The 20,739-nt window shown below is 43.6% G+C and overlaps 1 long non-coding RNA gene and 1 pseudogene across 2 annotated transcripts in view; both read right to left on the reverse strand.

Annotated features, from left to right (window-relative positions):
- Positions 1-5,336: 5,336 nt before the first annotated feature.
- The window catches only part of LOC113884457, a 37,342-nt gene continuing 21,939 nt past the window's right edge, over positions 5,337-20,739 (reverse strand). For both annotated transcript variants that reach the window (XR_003508873.1, XR_003508874.1), the window contains 2 exons: positions 19,793-19,947; positions 5,337-5,588 (listed from right to left, as the gene is read on the reverse strand). This is a non-coding gene — a long non-coding RNA (uncharacterized LOC113884457). The remainder of the gene's footprint in view (positions 5,589-19,792; positions 19,948-20,739) is intronic.
- LOC113884456 lies at positions 15,126-17,438 on the reverse strand (annotated as a pseudogene).

The following is a 20,739-nucleotide window of genomic DNA, read 5'->3' on the forward strand; positions in this document are numbered from 1 at the left end:
ACTGGAGGTTAAGCCAGCAGTGCACCTGGTATACCTCTGTTTATAGAAAAGCAGGAATGCTTTTATATTTTAAATTTTTAGTTCATTTGTTTAAGTAGCTAATACACATCTATGGTTCTTCAAAAGGTACAAAAGAGTAGGAAGTAAGTCTCCCCCTAACCTCTGTCTCTACTCACACCATCACCTGTCCTGGAGAAGACCCGTTACTGGGCTCTGAAGAGTTTTTCTATGCATTTATAAATATAGTGGAACTGACCTGCCAATGCAGGTTAGATGTAAGAGACATGGGTTCAGTCCCAGGGTTAGGAAGATTCCCTGGAAGAGGGCATGCTAACCCCTTCAGTACTCTTGCCTGGAGAATCCCACAGACACAGGAGCCTGGCAGGCTATAGTCCATAGTGTTGCAAAGAGTTGGACACAACTGAAGCGATTTAGCACAGCACATAAATATATATGTAAAATATTTTTCCCTTTCTTATGTTTGATATGTAAACTATTCTGCACACATAGGCATATTAAAATGAATGTGAAATTCACAGAAACTCGGGGTTGGAAGGACTATATAAACTCACAGTTTGTCACCAGGTCCTGGAGAAACTGCCCAGCAATCTCAAAGTGAGCTGCTGGTTTTCTGTCCTCAGAGAAATCTGTACATAGTGCCAGAGGCAGGTGTATGAGTTCCTCTGCGCTTCTTAAAGAGAACTCCACTAAAATGTGGCTAGCTGTGGTCCCACAGTGACTTTTTCACATTAAAAAAAAAAAGGAAATTTAGAGTTAAAAAATAGGAACTCAGGCATATCCCACTCCAGAGATTCCTCCTTCACATGGCACTGAGAGCCCTTTGATGTGACCTGTCATATACAGGTGTTAGAATTAATATTCTGAGTGCTTATTTTGTGTTGCTGCTGCTGCTAAGTCGCTTCAGTCGTGTCCGACTCTGTGCGACCCCAGAGACGGCAGCCTACCAGGCTCCCCCGTCCCTGGGATTCTCCAGGCAAGAACACTGGAGTGGGTTGCCATTTCCTTCTCCAATGCATGAAAGGGAAAAGTGAAAGTGAAGTCGCTCAGTCGTGTCCGACTCTTTGTGACCCCATGGACTGCAGCCTACCAGGTTCCTCCATCCATGGGATTTGCCAGGCAAGAGTACTGGAGTGCCTTGCCATATTTTGTGTTAGGCTCCTAAAAAGTGATACCTACTTTTAATACATTGTTTTGCTTAATCCTCATCACTTTATTAACTCTGCTGTACTTCCGAGGCTTAACTAATAAATGGCAGAGCGAGGAAGGCTTGACCTTAAGTCCATACTCTCTACCTTCCCACGTATTCCCCTGATAGACTTACCTCTGTCTGGTACCTGAAGAGTCAGATCCAAGCTCCCCAGCCTGAATCTGAATCTCCTCCAGCATCTGTACAATTTCTTTCATAGGCTTATCTTTTCTCACTCCTTGTCATGCACTACATGGTTGAGTCATACCAGATCCCTCGTGTTACTGGTCCTTGCATTCTTCCAGGCCCTGCACAGCCTGTTCCCTCCACATGGAATCTTTTTCTCTCCTCTCTGCCTGGCAAACGGCCAATGTGATTTTTCTAAACCTCAGTCTGACTGTTACTTCATTGTGTAAAACCTCTCTGTGTTTCCTCACCACCAAATGTGATCAAGACCAAGTTTCTCAACTTCAAACAGAGGATCTGCATGTTCTGGGTCCTACTGACCTCTGGGCTCACCTCTCCCACTTTCATCGCCTATTTAATGCTTCACCCCCGTGATCTACTTACAGTTCCCTAAGTATTTTGCACACTGTCGGCTCCAGGCCTTTGCACAGGCTGTTCCTTTTTCTTGGAACACTTTTCCTACCTTCTCCTTAGTCTTATGTGGCCTTTGGATCATTGATTGGGTCACACCTCCTCAGAAGGTGTGACCCTTTCCCTTCCAGTGTATCTGTTTATATATATATATATTTTTTTTTTTTTTCATGCTATGAGTTCCTCAAGGTCAAAGACCAAATTAATATGGGCCTGGTTGCCCAGAGCCTCACATAAGACCTGATGCCCAGACTGTCTTAAGAAATGAGTGATGAGTGAAGGAGCTGATGCGTGTGTAGATGGATGAGCTAGAATGCAGAGTCCTTGCACAGGGTTTTGGTACTCAGGCTGGCCTTAGACCTGTCCTTTTTTGCCAGCTGTGGCCTAAGAGTCTTGTAGTGACTCCCATTATTTGGAACCTCTTCACTGCAGTGTGACCTTATTTACGCGAGTTTACCTCTTGGAGACTCAGTTTCCTCAAAAGTAATATGAGAAAGTAGGAGTACATGATCCCTGCTGTCCCTTCCAGATCAAATGTTATGTGAATCCATGCTGCTTGCAAAGGAGAAGGAATTTTCCAGGCACCGTGCGCGCGTATGTGGGGAGAGCGCCAATGGTGATGGTGCTTGCAAGAGATTTTCAGAGACTTCAGCTTAACTCTAACTCAGAAGTGGGTAAACGATGGCTCGTGGGCCGCATGCCTCTCACTGCCTGTTACTGTATGGCCCACAAGCTAAGAGTGGCTTTTTCATTTTTAAATGAAAAAAAAAATCATAGGAATAATACTTCGTGACATGTGAAAGTTACATGAAATTCAAATTTGAGCATCCATAAGTAAAGTTATGTTGGGATCCAACCAGGCTTATTTGTTTACACGTTGTCTATATCTGCTTTTACACTTCAATGGTAGCATTGAGTAGTTGTGACAGAGACTGTATGGCCCTCAAGAACTAAAATACTTACCATCTGGCCTCTTACAGAAAACATTTGCCAACCCTTGTTCTGACTCAAACCCTCAATGGCTTCCCACTACTTGTAACAGTGCTGTCTTGTAATGTGAGCCACATATGTAATTTGAAATTTTCTAGTAGCCATGTTAAAAAGTAAAATAAGGTTAATAATGTATTTTATTTAACCCAATACATCAAAAATATTATTTCAATGTGTAATAAATTTACAATTATTAAAGCAGTTTTACATTCTTTTGTTCATACTAAGTCTTCAAAATCTGGTGTGCATTTTATACTTACAGCGTATCCCAGTTTGCAGCAGCCACATTTTAAGCCTCATATGGCTAGTGGCGACTCTAGTGGACAGCTCAGGGCTCTAAGACCAAGTGTAAACTCTTTGACATGAAGTTCTAGGTCCTTTGTTATTGGGCCTCAGCTTTATTCCTAACTGCTTCCTTAAATGCCAGCCAGACTGATCCATACTATGCCCCCTACATCAGATACAAAATACTTCCACCTCTACTTCCTTGCTCTCTCCTTTTTCTTCTTTCCTTTCTTTTTCTTTATGGGAACAGCTTTATTCAGATATAATTCACATTCCATACAATCCATCCATTGAAAGTGTACAATTCAATGGTTTTTAATATGTTAAAATTAAATAGAGTCGTGCACCATCACCACAATCAATTATAGAACATTTTCATCACCCCAAAAAGAAATTCCATACCCTTTAACAATCACCTTCATTCCTCCCAGCCTCCCCCAGCTGGAGGCAACCACCAATATATTTTTTGTCTCTAGGAATTTGCCTATGCTTGACATTTCATAGACATGGAATCACACAGTGTATGGTCTTTTGTCCCTAGCTTCTTTCACTTTGCATAATTTTGCAAGATTCATCCATGTTGTAGCATGCAACAGTTCTTTCATTCCTTTTTTTTGTTTTGTTTTAATTTATTTTTTGGCTGTGCTGGGTCTTCGTTGCTACACCCAGGCTTTCTCCAGTTGCAGTGAGTTGGGGCTGCTCTTCACTGTGGTGGGCAGGCTTCTCATCGCGGTGGTTTCTCTTGCTGTGGAGCACAAGCTCTAGGCTGTTGGGCTTCAGTAGCTGTGGCTCATGGCTTAGTTGCTCCAAGACATGTGGGATCTTCCTGGATCAGGGATCGAACCTGTGCCCTGTGCATTGGCAGGCAGATGCTTAACCACTGGACCACCAGGGAAGCCCTCTTTCATTCCCTTTTGTTACTTATATTCTATTGCTCTTTCCTTTCTGGAATGCCTTCCTCCTCCAATAACTCCTTTTAGGGACTGAAGCCCAGGGCCTCAGCAAAAACCAAAAAGAAAAAGAAAAATCTGCTTTTCCGAGTTTACAATTTTAAGATCAAATGTAGGATCTGAGACACCCACAATAGAGGCCATGAGGAGTCTGACCTCAGTTCCAGTTTCCCTCCAACAGACACTTGGCTGAGCTGACTAGTCTGTTGACAGCTCCATAGGCAATGATCCCCACACTCCATACTTTCACAGCAAGGAAAAAAAACAAAACAAAACCACAAACACCTACTAAACTCCAGCCCTTTTCCTTCAGCTCCTAGGCTTATACTCCAGGTGATTCTGACTCCTCCAAGACCCTACCCCAATCCCTCTCCCCCTTCCTCTGGCTCAACCTTCTGTTCCACTACGGCTCCATCTTTTTTCCTCTCCTGGTTCTTCCTTTCCTGTTGTTCCCCCTTACCTTGCCCCTTTCCTCCTCACTCCCCATCCTTTTTTAGTCTCTTATCTTTCCTATCCCCTTCCTGTTCTCTTCTTTTTCCATATCTTGGTTGCTCCCTTCTTCCCTCATCTCCTCGCACTGCCGTTTTTCTCCCCTTCTCTCCTCTCTCAGTGCACCCCTTGTACAGGTGTGGAGCTGGGAAGGCCCTTAGGCTCATCTCACGGAAGACAGCCAGGCATCTAGAAGTCAGATCTGAGGTTGAAAGTTGGCTGCATCAATTAATAACTGTGGAATTTTGAGCAAATTACTCAACCTCCCTCATAGGATTAAAGGTATGTAAAGTAGCACCCAGTGAGCTCTCAGTCACCATTCCTTATCCTTTTCAAGCTCACCCTGGAGAAGAGAGGAGGAGCCCCTTCCCCACAGGTTCCACAGAACCGCCAATCCCCCCTGTAATCTTTCCTTCATACCTTCTTATCTGGCCCCACCCATACCTCACATGCCATCGCTCTCATCCGGAGGCCACCTGATGCTGTCTCCCCACCTTTGCTGTCCCTCGATCCTTTCTACAGCTTTGCTACTCCTCTCCCCGCCCCATCCCACTTTTGCAACTCTTTTCCAGGCTTCTCCTCAGGGAAGAGCCTTACTGTGCAGGTACTGGGGCTTCTGTGTGACTTTAAGTCATGCAAATCCTCAGGGCCTGGGGTGGTCTCAGTGACAGAAAGACCCAGCTCACCTGAGTGCCTTCTGATGGGCTGATTCTCTCAGATGGGGCTTCCGTGGTTCCACTGAGTCTAGTGGAACTTCCCAGGTGGCGCTAGTGGTAAGGAACCCGCCTGCCAATGCTGGAGATGTAGAGAGACATGGGTTTGACCTCTGGGTCGGGAATAGGGCAGAGGAGCCTGGGGCATAGGGTGGAAAAGAGTCAGACACGACTGGAGCAACTCAGCACGCACATACACACTATGCCTAGTGGGCAAATGTCACAGGCACGTCTAGTCCTTGGAGCCTCAGGACCAGTTCTTTCTGATGGGGCTGGGCTCAGCTTGAGTTTTAAAATTTCTCTTCTTCTTCCTCCTCTTTGTTAAGTTCTCCATGTTATCCTAGTTGTGAGAACCTGCTAAAGAAAGTTTTGAAAGTACATAAAAGTGAAAACAGGCAATTTCTTCCAAAATTGTGTTGCCCCTCTCTGACCATATGGTCTAGGTGAGAATGTGAGCTGCGCATTGTGTTGTTTTTAAAATACTGGAATGCTGCTCTAATGACAATGGAAGTAGTGATAATAGGTGAATCAACATTTTCTATGTGCACTATTCTAAATGCTCTTTATGTTTAGCTCTGGTATTATCATTATTTCCAGTAACAACTGAGAGACACTGGCCTTACAAAGGTTGAGCATTTGCCCTAGACCATGCTGTTGGTAAATACATGGTAGAGCCAGGATTTGAATCTGAGTTTGACTCCAGAGCTCCTGTACAGCCTCTCCTCTCTACTGGGTGTTCTTTACACGCAGTGTCTGTGTTCCCTCTGACTTGGGAGACTAGCTCTCCTGTCATTTCATGGCCTCTATACAGCATTCTCCATTGGTGGATCTTTGCGTGCGTGCTAAGTCACTCAGTTGTGCTCGACTCTTTGCAACCCTATGGACTCTAGCCAAGCAGGCTCCTCTGTCCATGGGATTCTCCCAGCAAGGATACTGGAGTGGGTTGCCATGGCCTCCTCCAGGGGATCTTCCTGACCTAGGGATCAAACTCGTGTCTCGTATGTCTCCTGCACTGGCAGGGGGTTCTCTACCACTAGCATCACCTGGGAAGCCTTGGTGGACCTTTAGGAGACAGGAAACCAGTGAAGCCTGGGTTAACTCTTTGGGAAAAGTCCTATCAGGCCTGAGAGCCAGTCATCCTCACCTGTTTCTAGGGATGCTAAGGGCTGGACCACAAAGGGGCTGATCCTGAGGATGCAGTGTTCCTTCTGGAAATTAATAATTCTGCAGCCACAGCTGTAAGTATTCAATAATAACCACAACTATCTGTAGGGCTTGGGCTAGAAGTCAGGCCTTCTTTAGACACTATTTTGTAAAGCCATTTTATTTTGGCTGCTCTTGGTCTTTGTTGCGGTGTGAGGGGCTCTTTGTTGTGGTCCAGTCTTCTCTCTTGTTGCAGTGTGGTCGAGGGTGCGGGTTCCCGAGGGTGTGGGCTTTCTAGATGTGGGCTTAGTGGGCCCACAGCAAGTGGGATCTTAGATCCCCAACCAGAGATGGAACCCACCTCCCCTGCACTGGAAGGTGGATTGTTAACCACTGGACCACCTGGGAAGTCCCTATAGAGACTTTCAGTGAGCCCCCACAATAACTCCACAAGGTGGGTGAAATGATTTGCCCAAAGTAAGTGTTAGGATTCAAATCTAGGCTTATCTGGGGCTGGACTATTTCCATCTTGCCCTTCTCTTTTCTGTAACAAGGGTAAACATTCACTAAGAGTGAGCCTGTGTCCTGTGCCGGGTGCTCTGCTGGAATTCTTCCATATATTATTATCTCCTTGAATCTGCACAGTAATACCTTCAGAGAGAGATGATAAATATTCCAGTTTTACAGATGAAGAAGCTGAGGTTCAGAAAAGTTGAACCCAAGCTCAAAGTTGTACTCAAGATTTCATGGCCAGTAAGGAGGAGAAACAATATTCACCCTCCCGTTGCTTGACTCCTGAGCTTATGGCCTGTTTGCAACCCGGGATTAGAGGGCAGAGTTTTTATCTGGATTGAGGGTTTGAACTACAGCTGGTTCAGCCCAAGCAGGCCCTTGTTTAGGGAACAGGTAAGGGCTGAGATCTGCCTGAAATTTCTTCAGGACCCCAGGTTCTTCCTCTGACACCCTCTATGGGGTAAATCAGAGAGGAGGCTGGCTGCTCTTTCTCTTTCTGCGAGGGGGTCATAAGGAATCTCTGTGATGTTTTCATGGTTGTGCTTTAGTCCCTGCATCCTGTACATCTAGTCCCTGCTGAGCTTTTGGCTTTCTTGATTTTGTTTAAAAGAAAAATAGCCCATGCCTGAGACTCACAGACTGGAAAGAACTTTGAAGGAGATCTACTCATGCAACCTTCCGTTTGATGCCTCTCCGCACCCCAGATTCTTCCTCTCTCAGGATTTCACACGGTCTTGGATAGGAGAGGGAAAAGAATGAAGGTGGAAGCATAAGGACTGGAATAAATCCTTCATGGTTCTGAACATTGTAGATCAGCAGTTCTCAAAGTATGCTCTGGGACCCCATGGGTCCTCCAGATCCTTTCAGGGGTCTGCAAGGTCAAAATTATTTTCATAATAATACTGTTATTTGCTTTTTTCACTCTTATTCTCTCACCAGTATATGGTGGAATTTTCCAGAATTATGTGATATTGCAACAGATGAAATATAAAAGCAAATATGAGAATTATATCTTCTATGAAGCCAGAAATTAGATTTACAAAAATGCAAAGCAATTCTACTCCTTTCACTGATTTTTTGGAAAATATTTATATGTAATGAGTTTATTTCGGAGAAGGCGATGGCACCGTACTCCAGTACTCTTGCCTGGAAAATCCCATGGACAGAGGAGCCTGGTAGGCTGCAGTCCGTGGGGTCGCTAAGAGTCAGACACGACTGAGCGACTTCACTTTCACTTTTCACTTTCATGCATTGGAGAAGGAAATGGCAACCCACTCCAGTGTTCTTGCCTGGAGAATCCCAGGGACGGCAGAGCCTGGTGGGCTGCCGTCTATGGGGTCGCACAGAGTCAGACATGACTGAAGTGACTTAGCAGCAGCAGCAATGAGTTTATTTATTTAAAACATGAGTTAACTATCTATAGAACTTCTCAGTTTCAATTTCTAATATGGTAAATATTGATAGCTATAACCCACATAAACAAAAACTCTTTGGGGTCCTCAATACTTCTCAAGAATGAAAAGGGTCCTGAGAGCAAAAAGTTTGAGAACTGAGCTTTAGACCATCACTAGCATCACACTGACATTATCTTAGGTCTAATTGTGAGTGGAGCAAAAGGTTTCTAGAATCACAATCCTGACAACTGGCATTTCTTGTGAGAAGAGCCAGTAATAGCTAGGTCCTCTAACCGCAACAGGACCCAGAGATGATAGCATAAAAATCTGAACCAAAGTCAGGCTCAGTTCAGTCCAGTCACTCAGTCGTGTCCGACTCTTTACACGGACTGCAGCATACCAGGCCCCCCTTCCATCACTATCTCCCGGAGCTTACTCAAACTCATGTCCATCGAGTAGGTGATGCCATACAACATCTCATCCTCTGTCGTCCCCTTTTCCTCCCACCTTCAATCTTCCCCAGCATCAGGGTCTTTTCAAATTAGTCAGTTCTTCGCATCATGTGGCCAAAGCATTGGAGCTTCAGCTTCAGCATCAGTCCTTCCAATGAATATTCAGGACTGATTTCCTTTACGATGGACTGGTTGGATCTCCTTGCAGTCCAAAGGACTCTCAAGAGTCTTCTCCAACACCACAGTTCAAAAGCATCAATTCTTTGGTGCTTAGCTTTCTTTATAGTCCAACTCTCACATCCATACATGACTACTGGAAAAACCATACCTTTGACTAGACGGACCTTTATTGGCAAAGTAGTGTCTCTGCTTTTTAATATGTTGTCTAGGCTGGTCATAATTTTTCTTCCAAGGAGTAAGCATCTTTTAATTTCATGGCTGTGGTCATCATCTGCAGTGATTTTGAAGCCCAAGAAAATAAAGTCTGTCACTATCTCCGTTGTTTCCCCATTTATTTGCCATGAAGTGATGGGACTGGATGCCATCATCTTAGTTTTCCGAATGTTGAGTTTTAAGCCAACTTTTTCATTGAACAGTATGAAGAGAATCAGGCTAGGCCCTATAATATCAACTATATCAAAGAGTAAATACATTTGTGGAAATGACTTAAGAAATGAGATTTTTGGCGATATTTTTTCTTCAATTTCATTGAAGTACACTAACCTGCACATATTTAAAGTGTACAATTTGGTCAGTTTTGATATATGTGTACACCTGTGAAAATATCACCATAATCAAGATTACAAAGATTTCCATCACTCCCAAAGTTAGTTTATGCCCCTTTGTAATTCGTCCTTCCCTCCACCCCATCCCCAGACAACTGCTAATATGCTTTCTAACTCTATAGATTAGTTTGTATTTTCTGCAATTTTATACGCATGGAATCACACAGTAAATACTTTTCTTTTGGCCTGGGTCTTTTACTCTGCATTGATGATTTTGAGATTTATCCATGATATTGTGTTGGGGATGAGATTTGAACTCTAGTTCTGCCATGTATTAACTCCAATGAGTTTGGGGAAATTACTTAAACTGTTCTTCACAGAGGAAACAATAAATAAAATTCCTATCTTGCATAGTTGTGAAGATAAAATAAGTCAATATAAATAAATAAAACACTTAGTTCAGTTCCTGGTACTTACTGGGTAGTTGATAAATAATTTTTTTTGAACATATGTCTGGGGTAGGAATTAAGGAGGGTAACTAGCACAGCATGGGGATGGGGGAGAATCCTGTTTAGACTAACTTGATTCATAGCTCAGGGGTAACTATTTGTTAAATGTTTCTCACTTGCACACCCCAAACCTCCACACGTGCCAAGTTAACCAGGAAATTTTCCTTTAGCAAGGGCTGGGAACATGGAAATTTGTAGCTTTGAAAGTCCTGCCAATTTGGAGTCACCCTGTTGGGGAAAAAAAGAGTCCCACTAGGTTGCTTTGAAATGGAAAAGGCATATTCCTTCTTCTTCATTGATTCCAGGTCCAACTGGCCTGATTTGCTCAAACTTGGGATGAAAACCCCTTGTCTGGAGATGGAGGTGGGCTTCAGAAGGTACTTGGCCAGAGGAAGTGGGGGACTCACTGCAGCTGAGCCTGAGTCGGGACAGAAGTGGTTGAGCTGAGGAGTTTCTCCGAGGATCCAAACGGGTTCCATTGCTTCTTGGCCTTTTAAGCGCCGCAATCATGTTGTGCTTGCTACTGGCAACTGAAGCTTGTGTCCTCATGCTACTGAGAATAACTGCTCTTTCCTAAGCCTGAAGACATAGTCTGAGAGGGGAAAAAAACCAAACACAAAGAGGACAAGAGAGAAGAGAGGAGGGCGGGTGAGAGCAGGCTGAATTGATCGATGTCTGTTCAGGTCTGGCTGGAAAACACAATGAAGTGAAAAGGCTTCTTGGTTGGCGTGCTTTTCTTCATCTTCTTCCCCCAGGGTTGGAAGTGGGAGGGAGGGATGGGAAAAAAAGAAAGGAAGAGGTGGAGGATTGGCAAGGCCTGAGCAGAAGCAGCGCACCACCCTCAGAATTGGGGAGGGAAAAGTAACTTGGTGATTCTGGAACCCTCTCGGGGCACCCACTTACTGGTCAATCCTTTCCTTCCAAAGGAGACTGTGACTCAGGGCAATGCTGCCAGTAGGGCATTTTGAATGATGGAAAGTTAAAGTATCAGAAGCCAGCCCATCCCTGCCCTAGAAAAAACACCAGATAATTCCAGTTGGGGGTGGGATGGGTGTTGATGTTGGTATTTTTCCAGTTTAGAGTATCTGCAAACTTTTATTGCGTTCTTACTTTGTGCCAATTCCTATCCTGAAGTACTTTGTAGCAGTTGTCTCAATCCTTCCAACAGCTTTGTGAGGTGAGGGTTGTGTTATTATCCCCATTGTACAGATAAACAGAAACTTACAAAGGTTAAGTAAAGAACCTAAGGTCATATAATTAGTAAGCGGCAGAACCAGGCTTCCTTATCAGGTCTGTTTGAACTCTGAGCCTGCATTCTTGAGCACCTCTCTGTGCAATATGTTCAGATATTGTTTCTTAAACAGTTCACAGTTTACTATTTTTCTGAGAGGAGGAGGCTTGGAGCTGGGAAGATGGTACCTGGATAGTTATGTGTGAAATTCGCTACAGTACAAAGTTGAAATAAATGCTTCAGCAGGCCAAAGAAGAGAATACTTATTTCCATAGGCCTGGGATGATGAAATTAAGGAAATCCTTTTACTTGAAAAAAAAAATTGAAGTATAGTTGATTTACAATATTATATTACTATAGTTTCAGGTGTTCAATATAGTGACTCAGTATTTTTGTAGATTATACTCCATTTTAAGTTATCATGAAATACTGGCTATATTCCTTGTGCTGTACAATATATCCTTGTAGCTAATTTATTTTATACATAGTAGTTGGTACCTCTTAATCCCCTACTCCTATCTTGTTCTTCCCTACTTCCCTCACTCCACTGGTAAACGTTAGTTTGTTCTCTGTAGTGTAAGTCTTTTTCTATTTTGTTATATTCATTCGTCTTATTTTTTAGAGTCCACATTTAAGTGACAACATATAGCATTTGTCTTTGTCTGACTTATTTCACTAAGCATAATACCCTAATACCCTCCAGGTCCATCCATATCATTGCAAACGGCAAAGTAAAATTCTTATGACCAAGTAATAGTCCATTTTAATATATATCACATCTCTATTTATCTGATGATAGGCACTTAGGTTATTGCCACGTCTTGGCTAATGTAAATAATGCTGCTATTTAAAATAATTTATTTTCAAATCAGGGTTTTTGTTTTCTATTTTTTTTAAATGTGTGACTTTTTAAAAGGTTAGAAGCTCAAGCAGCAGCGCTAACTGCCTGGCGTCATCTAGGACTGTGACCTTGGTTAAATCACTTGCCCTTTCTGAGATTTGAGTTTGTCATCTGGAAAATGAAGGTACATTCCTTCATTCAACAAATGTTTGCTGCTGCTGCTAAGTCGCTTCAGTCGTGTCCGACTCTGTGCAACCCTATAGACGGCAGCCCACCAGGCTCCTCCATCCCTGGGATTCCCCAGGCAAGAACATTGGAGTGGGTTGCCATTTCCTTCTCCAATGCATGAAAGTGAAAAGGGAAAGGGAAGTCGCTCATTCGTGTTCGACTCGTCCCGACCCCATGGACTGCAGCCTACCAGGCTCCTCCATCCGTGGGATTTTCCAGGCAAGAGGACTGGAGTGGGGTGCCATTGCCTTCTCCACAAAAAATGTTTACTGAGAGCTATTTTGTGTCAGGCATTGTCCTAGGCAACAGAAATGTATTGGTGAATAAGACAGACAAGGACCCTGCACTCACAGAGCTTCCATTCCTGTGGGGACCTACTTCTTCCCTGATCTGCTTGACCAAGTCTGTTTCCATGGGACCATGGGCCTAACCTTTATAACACTTAGCAATTGTTGTAGTTTTTTGACCAAAGTCTAAACTCATTGAGGGCAGGCACAATGTCTGATTTTTTATTTTGTTTTTAGCTCATCAGCCACTGGTTCATATTAGGCGTTCATTAAATACTTGTTGAATAAATAAATGAAATGAGATTGTGTATATAAAGGACCTGGCATAGTGAGACTCAGTGAAACATTATCTTCTAGTATGACTTGACATTTATGCTTCTCAGTTTGAAAAATGACATAAGCCACATCTATACCTACCTGCCTTTGACATCTAGTTCTGCGTAAAGGACTCTGCTGTTTGCCTACTTAACTGTCGTTGCCCTTTCTCCTTGTTGGCAGACCCCAGAGTTTTTGATTGTTCACCCTTCCTCTACCTGTAGATCTGTAAGTGGCACAACTGGGATTTGAATCTAAGCAGTAGGTTTCATGGTATGAGCTTTTAACCTTTAAAAAAAAAATCACATATTGGTAAATATTTGCATATCATAAATCTGACAAGGAGTTAATATCCAAAAAATATAACTTCTACAAGTCAACAACAGGAAAACAAACAACCCAGTTAAAAACTGGGCAAAAGGGTTTAACTTTCTCTAAAGAAGGTAAACAAATGGCTAGTAGGCACATGAAAGATATTCAACATCACTAGTTATTAGTGAAAAGCAAATCAAAGCCATGATCGGAATCTTATCTCAAACCCATTAAGATGGATATAACCCAGAAAATAACAAGTATTGGTGTGTATGTGGAGCAGCTGGAATGCTTGTACACTGTTATCGAGAATTTAAAATGGTACAGCCCCGGGGACTTCCCTGGTGGTCCAGTCATTAAAACTCCAAGTTCCTATTGCAGGGGGTCCAGGTTTGACCCTTGGTCAGGGAACTATACCGTGTATGCTGCAACTAAAGGTCCTATGTGCCACAAGTAAGACTCGGCACACACACACAAAATATCTGTAACTTGAAATAGTTTAGCCAGTAAAACTATTTTTTTTTTTAAGTGATGCAGCTACTATGGAAAATAGTGCGATGGCTCCTTAAAAAAGAGACAGCATTTGATCCAGCATTTCCACTTTTGGGTATATACCCAAAAGAATTGAAAATAGGGTCCTGAAGAGGTATTTATATACCCATGTTTGTAGCAGCATTATTTGCAATAGCTAAAAGGTGGAATCAACCTGTGTCCTTTAGTGAATGCTTGTTCATTTGCTAAGTCATGTCTGACTCTCTGCGACTCCATGGACTGCAACACGCTAAGCTTCCCTGTCCTGCACTATCTCCTGGAGTTTGCTCAAACTCATGTCTATTGACTTGGTGATGCCATCCAATCATCTCATCTTCTGTCACTCCCTTCTCCTCCTGCCCTCAATCTTTCCCAGCATCAGGGTCTTTTCTAATGAGTCGGCTCATCACATCAGGCCTTTGATGATGGTTAAATAAATAGTGGAATATCATCCAGCCTTTATTTTTTATTTATTTATTTTTTCTTTTTTTTTTTTTTTCATCCAGCCTTTAAAAGGAAAGAAACTCTGATATATGCTACAGATGCATGAAACTGAAGACATGCTAAGTGAAATAAACCAGATACAAAACGATAAATAGTATATGATTCCACTTCTATGAGGTATCTAGAGTAGTCAGATACACAAAGACAGACAGTAGACTGATGATTGCTAGGGGGTTGGGGGTAGTTATTGATGAACAGGTACAGAGGGAGGGCAAACCAGGATGAGCAGCTTGGAGCTGGGCATGGTAGCCCCAGAGTGAATATCCTGTGGGGTTGACCTGCAGTGTCAGCAGCATGAGTGTCCCATAGCCCACCATGCAGAGATGAGTTCAGCCGAGGAGGCTGGAGGCCCATGAGGAAAGGCTCTGTAAGTGCCTGAAGAAGGGCCCTCGGCTGGGCCAGCAGCTGCCCTTGACTGTGGTGGAGTCCGTCAAAGTGCGTGCTGTGGAGAGTGGGGAGCTATGTTGGTCCCTCTCAAAAAAATAGGTGCAGAGCTTTTATTTTGTAAAATGAAAAGAATTCTGTAGATGGATGGTGGTGATGGTATCACATCAATGTAAATGCACGTGAAGCCTTTGAACTGTATATTTGAAAATGGTTAAGATGATAAATTTTATGTTATGTGTATTTCAATTTTAAAAAAGTTAATGATCAATTTTTTTTCAGCTAAGATTGTCTATTAGTATGAGGATTATATTTCAATATAACTGATGTATATATGTGTATACGTATATGATGTCACGACTGAGCGACTTCCCTTTCACTTTTCACTTTCATGAATTGGAGAAGGAAATGGCAACCCACTCCAGTGTTCTTGCCTGGAGAATCCCAGGGACAGAGGAGCCTAGTGGGCTGCTGTCTATGGGGTCCCACAGAGTCGGACACGACTGAAGCGACTTAGCAGCAGCAGTAGCATAAAGCCACATATTAAAAATGAAAATAAAAGAACTTTCTTAAGTTCATTATCTCAGGCCTGCAGGCCCACCAGGTCTGCAAGTTATGGCAATCACATTGGTGTTACTGGTGATGTGAGTACAAGTGGAGATGAGATTCTAGCCAGTGGGATATGAGGATAAGTCCACTGGGGGTAATTCTGAGATGAATTTCCTGATTAAAAAGGACACATGGAAAAAAAAAAAGACATGGGAAGATAGGGCCTGTCTGCTTCTGCTTCTTATGTCTTCTTATCTTGTCCACCTAAGATGCCTAGAACCATAGCAACAATCTTGGAATCATGAATGGTGCTAATGGAGACAACTGAGGATTTCAGAATTAAAAACTGCTTCATCCAAGATGGTGACTCAATGACATCATTTAATTCTAAACTAAACAACCCTGGAACCCTCTTTCCTCCAGACTTACTGTATGGTATTATAAATGTTCTTTATTGTTCAAGCCATTTTGAGTTGAGTTTTCTGTAACTGGTGGTTACAGGCATCCTAACAGATGCAGACTATTATAAAATCAGGCTTAGGGTTTTCTGGCCCTTGGATTACTTTTCTTTTGTGCAACCTTCCCTGAGTCAGAATAAAACTCACTTTCCTCTCCCAAGGAAGCACTGTTCTTTGACAGCAAAAAGTCTTTGGTGCGAGGCTGGGAGTCTGTGGCAGTTGTGGAGGTGCACCACCCAGACCTCCCTTCAAGGAGGAACTTGCCGCGGCTGTCTTTTGGAGCCAAGTCCTCACTCTTCACAGCCCTGGCTAACGACTGAGGGTAACGGGAGTGTGAGGCCTGGCCACTTCCACTCAGTGGAGGGCTCCTTTGACCAGCGGTCTTTCCTCCAGAGCCTTTTCCTGCCCACTGCTGCTCTTCTCCTTTCACAGACACCACCGCCCCCCACCCCAAACGGCTCCCACACCTCACTTGGGGTCTGCTTCTCAGAGGACCCAGCTGGCACAGAGTAGATCACGAATAACTCCTTTTGAGGGGCTTGTCCAGCCTGGTCTGAAAATAGGAGACCTACTTTCTCCTCCTTGTCATTCTATCTGTCTAAACATATTCCTAATATCTCGAACAACGGATCAGTAGACACTCAATTATTTAGCAATGAAGTGCCTCTTAATGCCAGCTCAGCTTTGTACTGGAGGCCTTGAGTTCCTTATCTCAGGCAAGTTAATCCTCAGGGAAATCCCAAGAGATGGGTACAGGTATCCTTATTTAACAGATGAGGAAACCGAGTCCTGAAATGTTAGGTGATGTTGCGAAGGTCACATTGTCAGAATGTGGCTGATCTCATTTTATTCAGATCTGGTTGTTAGCCCCTCAGAGAGCCCTGCTTTCCTACCTGGAGCACCTTCTCTACCTCCGTTGTTCCCTATGACTCTGCCCCACTTTACGGCTCTCTGAAATCACTGTTGTATTTGGTGTCTCTCTGTCTCTGAAAGGGAACCTTTCCATGGCAGCAGTCCTGTCTTATTTACTGCTGTAACCCCAGAATCTAGAACCATATCTGACATTAAGCACTATTCAACTAGTCACTGAGTGGATTAATAAAGGAAACTAAGCTCAATATATTTATTTACATATATATTTACTGTGAGATAATGAGTGTTTGTTGTTTTAAGCCACTAAGTCATGGGGTAATTTGCTAAGGCAGTGAGAGAGAAAAACATTGTGCAGATATTATATATTAAACATTTTAAATCAAGCCATTTCTGCCAGTTACTGGGAGAGCGCCTAAATTTGGAGTTGAAAGAGTTCCCCGGTGACCCAAGCCCCTGGGACTGCAGTCAGGGTAACCAAGTCCCAGCATGAGCTTGTCCCCATGGGCAGGTTTCAGAGCAAGGTTTAATGCTGTGTGTGTTCACACACCAAAGCTATTTTCACACAGAAAGTCTAAATCGTGCTGTGGATTTCCTTGAGGGCCATCCTGAAAGACTAAGCTGTTCGAGGTTCAGCTGTTCAGATGGAAGGAGGCAGTACCACCAGATGCCAGAGGAGGGGTCATTTTCATTCATTGTTTTTCTTAAACTTGCCACTGAAGTAGGGTACCCAGTCCAGAATCAGCCCCTGTAAGTGGCCCACACAGGCCCCTTGGTGCCTGCTGTGGGAATCCAGTTTTGGGCCAGCTGTCAGTCGTGGGGGCCCAGAGGCCTGCTCAGCATCACGGAGCTGCCATACCAGCCCAGGGTGACCCTCGACCTGGTGGCTGCCTGCTGAAACTAAACTCATATATATATGCGTGTGTGTGTGTGTGTGTGTTTAATTAATTTATTTAGGCTGTGTCGGGTCTTAGTTGCAGCCAGTGGGATCTTTCATTGCAGCCACGAGGGCTTAGTTGCCTCATGGCATGTGGGATCTTAGTTCAGCAACCAGGGATCGAACCCACATCCCCTACATTGGCAGGTGGATTCTTAACCACTGGACCACCAGGGAAGTCCCTCAACTCATCTTTAAGGCATGTTTATAATCACTGTTTTAAATAATAAGCCACCATATTTGAATAACACTCCATAGTTTACAAAGTGTTCCCATGGTCATCTCACGTGGTCTTCATAGAAATTGTTGAGGTAGAGCTGACATTGTTCAACCTTCAGGTTCTTCTCACACTTACTGGGCCTTCTGCCTGGAATTCTACCTCCACCCCATCCCCACCCCCATTCTTTGCCTCCATCCCTCTCTGCCCCCTTCTCTGTCACTTCCTTAGGAAGGCTGGCTCTGACCCTACAGCCCAGGTTATGAACCTGGTGTTACATACACTCTTCATACAATGGTAAACAGTTATGTAATTATTTTATGACTGGCTTCCCTGCTAGCTGAGGCTCGAGGAAGACAGGGCCTTGTTGTCCCTGGATAGGTCATATGCCACTGTGCCTGACATGGTGGTGCCCATTATACATATATGTGTGTGTGTGTATGAATATGACTGTCTAGATATGTATAAAATGAATGACTTTCATTCATTAGATGAAGAAATCAAAACCCATGGTCTAAGCCACTGTGGGAAGCTCTTTTGTTTGTTACCCACAGTAGGAAATTTTTATTTCTCATGACTCCAGAAAACATGCGTCCACACACACATACGATGGAGCTTAACTTATTGTGGACTAAACACTGATATTTTCTGTTCAGCTTGACTTCATTAAAAAATATTTAGTTCTAGTCTATTTCATTGATTTCATGATGACTAATGTCTGAAGAACCTTGGACTAATGGACTTGCTCAAGGTCACCTAACTAGTATAGAGGTGGGATCAGAAGAATAATCCAATATTTCCCACCTATGACTCTTAAGTGGTTTTCTTGCGCTAAGGCAAAACTATCACAAAAGTCTTGTGTCAGTTTTGATAACCAGAGAACAGATTTGTCCTTCTGATTGTTAGTTGCAGTTTAGGCAATCCTGGTCTCACTGTCTGCAGGCATTTCAGTTTGGTTTGTCCAGGCACTTTGGCTCTCTGCAATGCAGCTGTCCACAGGTTTCTTCCTAGAAGCTCCAAAGGGAGAGATTTAGCCCTAATGGGTGGCACACCCAGACTTGCTGGAATTCTCATCCGAACATGAACATATGGACAGAGGCACATGGCACATTAAATGATTTACTGGGGTCAAAGATCAAGTCAATGGCAGACATCCTCAGGGTCTGTAAGGCTAAGACACGGGGAAGCCCCCGCTAGGCAGGGCCGTCAGCCTGGACCTGGTCAGCCGTCAGCCAGTTAATCTACAACGGCACCTTCTTTTCCTACCAGAGGGAGGTTTGACTTGAACTCCTGGGAGACCTGCCTTCTTGGAAGCTAGATTTCTCTGCTTCGGAGTCTAATTTAGCTGGTATTGGACTCAGAAAGCCTAGAGAAAGCTGAAACTTGTTTATTTGTTCTTTTATTCCTGGATTTATAATTTGACCTAATATACTGTATGTCTGTACATGTGTTGATCTCAAAAAATGTTTGAGCTTGCCTGCTTCTCAGGCCATGTTGGCAGGCAGCTGTTAAAGCCATCAGTGATGTTTGCTTCCAGTTACAAAAGAAAACATTCTCTATTTGGGGCTATGTTGTTGTTTTTTTCTTTCCTGATTTAAAAGGGGGAAATATGTTTCCCAGTAGAGATGTAAGGCTGCCCCCACCCCCTTCTAGGGCTCAGAATGACTGAGAAACCTTTTCGGCACACCTGGTTCATCATCTTTCTAATATTCATACTCTTTCTCTCTCCCTGAGGAAATATTCTTAAGGGATTTGGTTTAAAATTATTTGAGCAACTGGGCAGGTTTCTATCCCTTCCCTGGGGACACCAGTTTATAGCTCAACATCTCCCTCAAACACTGGTGTGTTTCTAGCTCAGAATGAGCCAGGTTGTGTCCCATTATCAGCTGTACTGATGAAATAACTGCTGATGGGACCAAGAAAACACAAGTAATTCTAACCTCTGCCCAGAACCTTTGAAGGAATGCATAAAACCCTGACCTTGCTTTGGTGCTTTAGAGAAACCATCTGGGGAAAACTTCATTTCCCAAAATATATATGAAATTGAGAGTTCCACTGGCTGGGAAGTAGGAAAAACCATATGGCAAATGTGGGGTTCACATATGCAAATATTTGTTTCAGAGAAAACTAAACACGGTAAGTACACTGTTGAAGGACTGACCTGCACCCTGGGGAAGAGCATGAGAGGAGCTGGAGGTGGAGAAGAGTGAGGGATGGAGAAGCCAAACTTCAGCTGGGAAACAGGACACAGGGCAGGATGGCTTGCTGGAGGGTGGAGGTGCCTTTGGAAGTGCTGGACCAAAGTTCAGGAACCAGCTGGAGGCGAGAGAGGCAGGGAGATTTGAAAATGAGGAATGGGTGCCTGTGGGGAAGATGTGGCTGCCTAAATGAAAGAGGCTTGGAGGGGAAAAACGACTTGACAAATAGTGCCTCAGAGGAATCCAGGGATGGTTAGAATCCCTCAAAGGACAGCTTTGACTCAAGATCGAAGATGAGATCTGGGCTGTTCCTTGAAAAGTCTCTATAACCCCAGGATTTCTGACTAAAGGACACAGTCAAGTTGAAATTGCTAAGCCACCAATTTAATGAGCTCATCACCTGAACCAAGGGACTCTAAGAAACAAGACTCTTATGTATTTATTTGTGGTCGTGCTGGCTCTTCACTGCTGCTCGGGCTTCTTTCTAGTTGCAGTGAGCAGGGGCTACTCTCTAGCTGTGGTCGCGGGCTTCTCATTGTGGTGGCTTCTCTTGTTGTGAAGCATGGGCTCTAGGGCGCTTGGGCTTCAGTCGCTGCAGCACGTAAGCTCAGTAATTGTGGTGCACAGGCTTAGTTGCCCCACAGTGTGTGGGTTCTTCCCAGATCAGGGAGCAAACCTGTGTCTCCTGCATTGGCAGGCAGAGTCTTTACCACTGAGCCTCAGGGAAGCCCTGAAACAAAACTTTTAAATAGTATCTTTTAAAAAATTTCAGATTCCAATTGTTCATTCCTGGCATATAGGAAAGCAATTGATATTTTAAACTGACTTTCTAAAATGGAATCTCACTCCATTTATTTAGATCTTCTTTTATTTCTTTGATCAGTGTTCTGTGGCTTTCTATAGATCCTGT

The sequence above is a fragment of the Bos indicus x Bos taurus genome, chromosome 26, assembly GCF_003369695.1.
Source record: "Bos indicus x Bos taurus breed Angus x Brahman F1 hybrid chromosome 26, Bos_hybrid_MaternalHap_v2.0, whole genome shotgun sequence".
Lineage (NCBI taxonomy): Eukaryota > Metazoa > Chordata > Mammalia > Artiodactyla > Bovidae > Bos > Bos indicus x Bos taurus.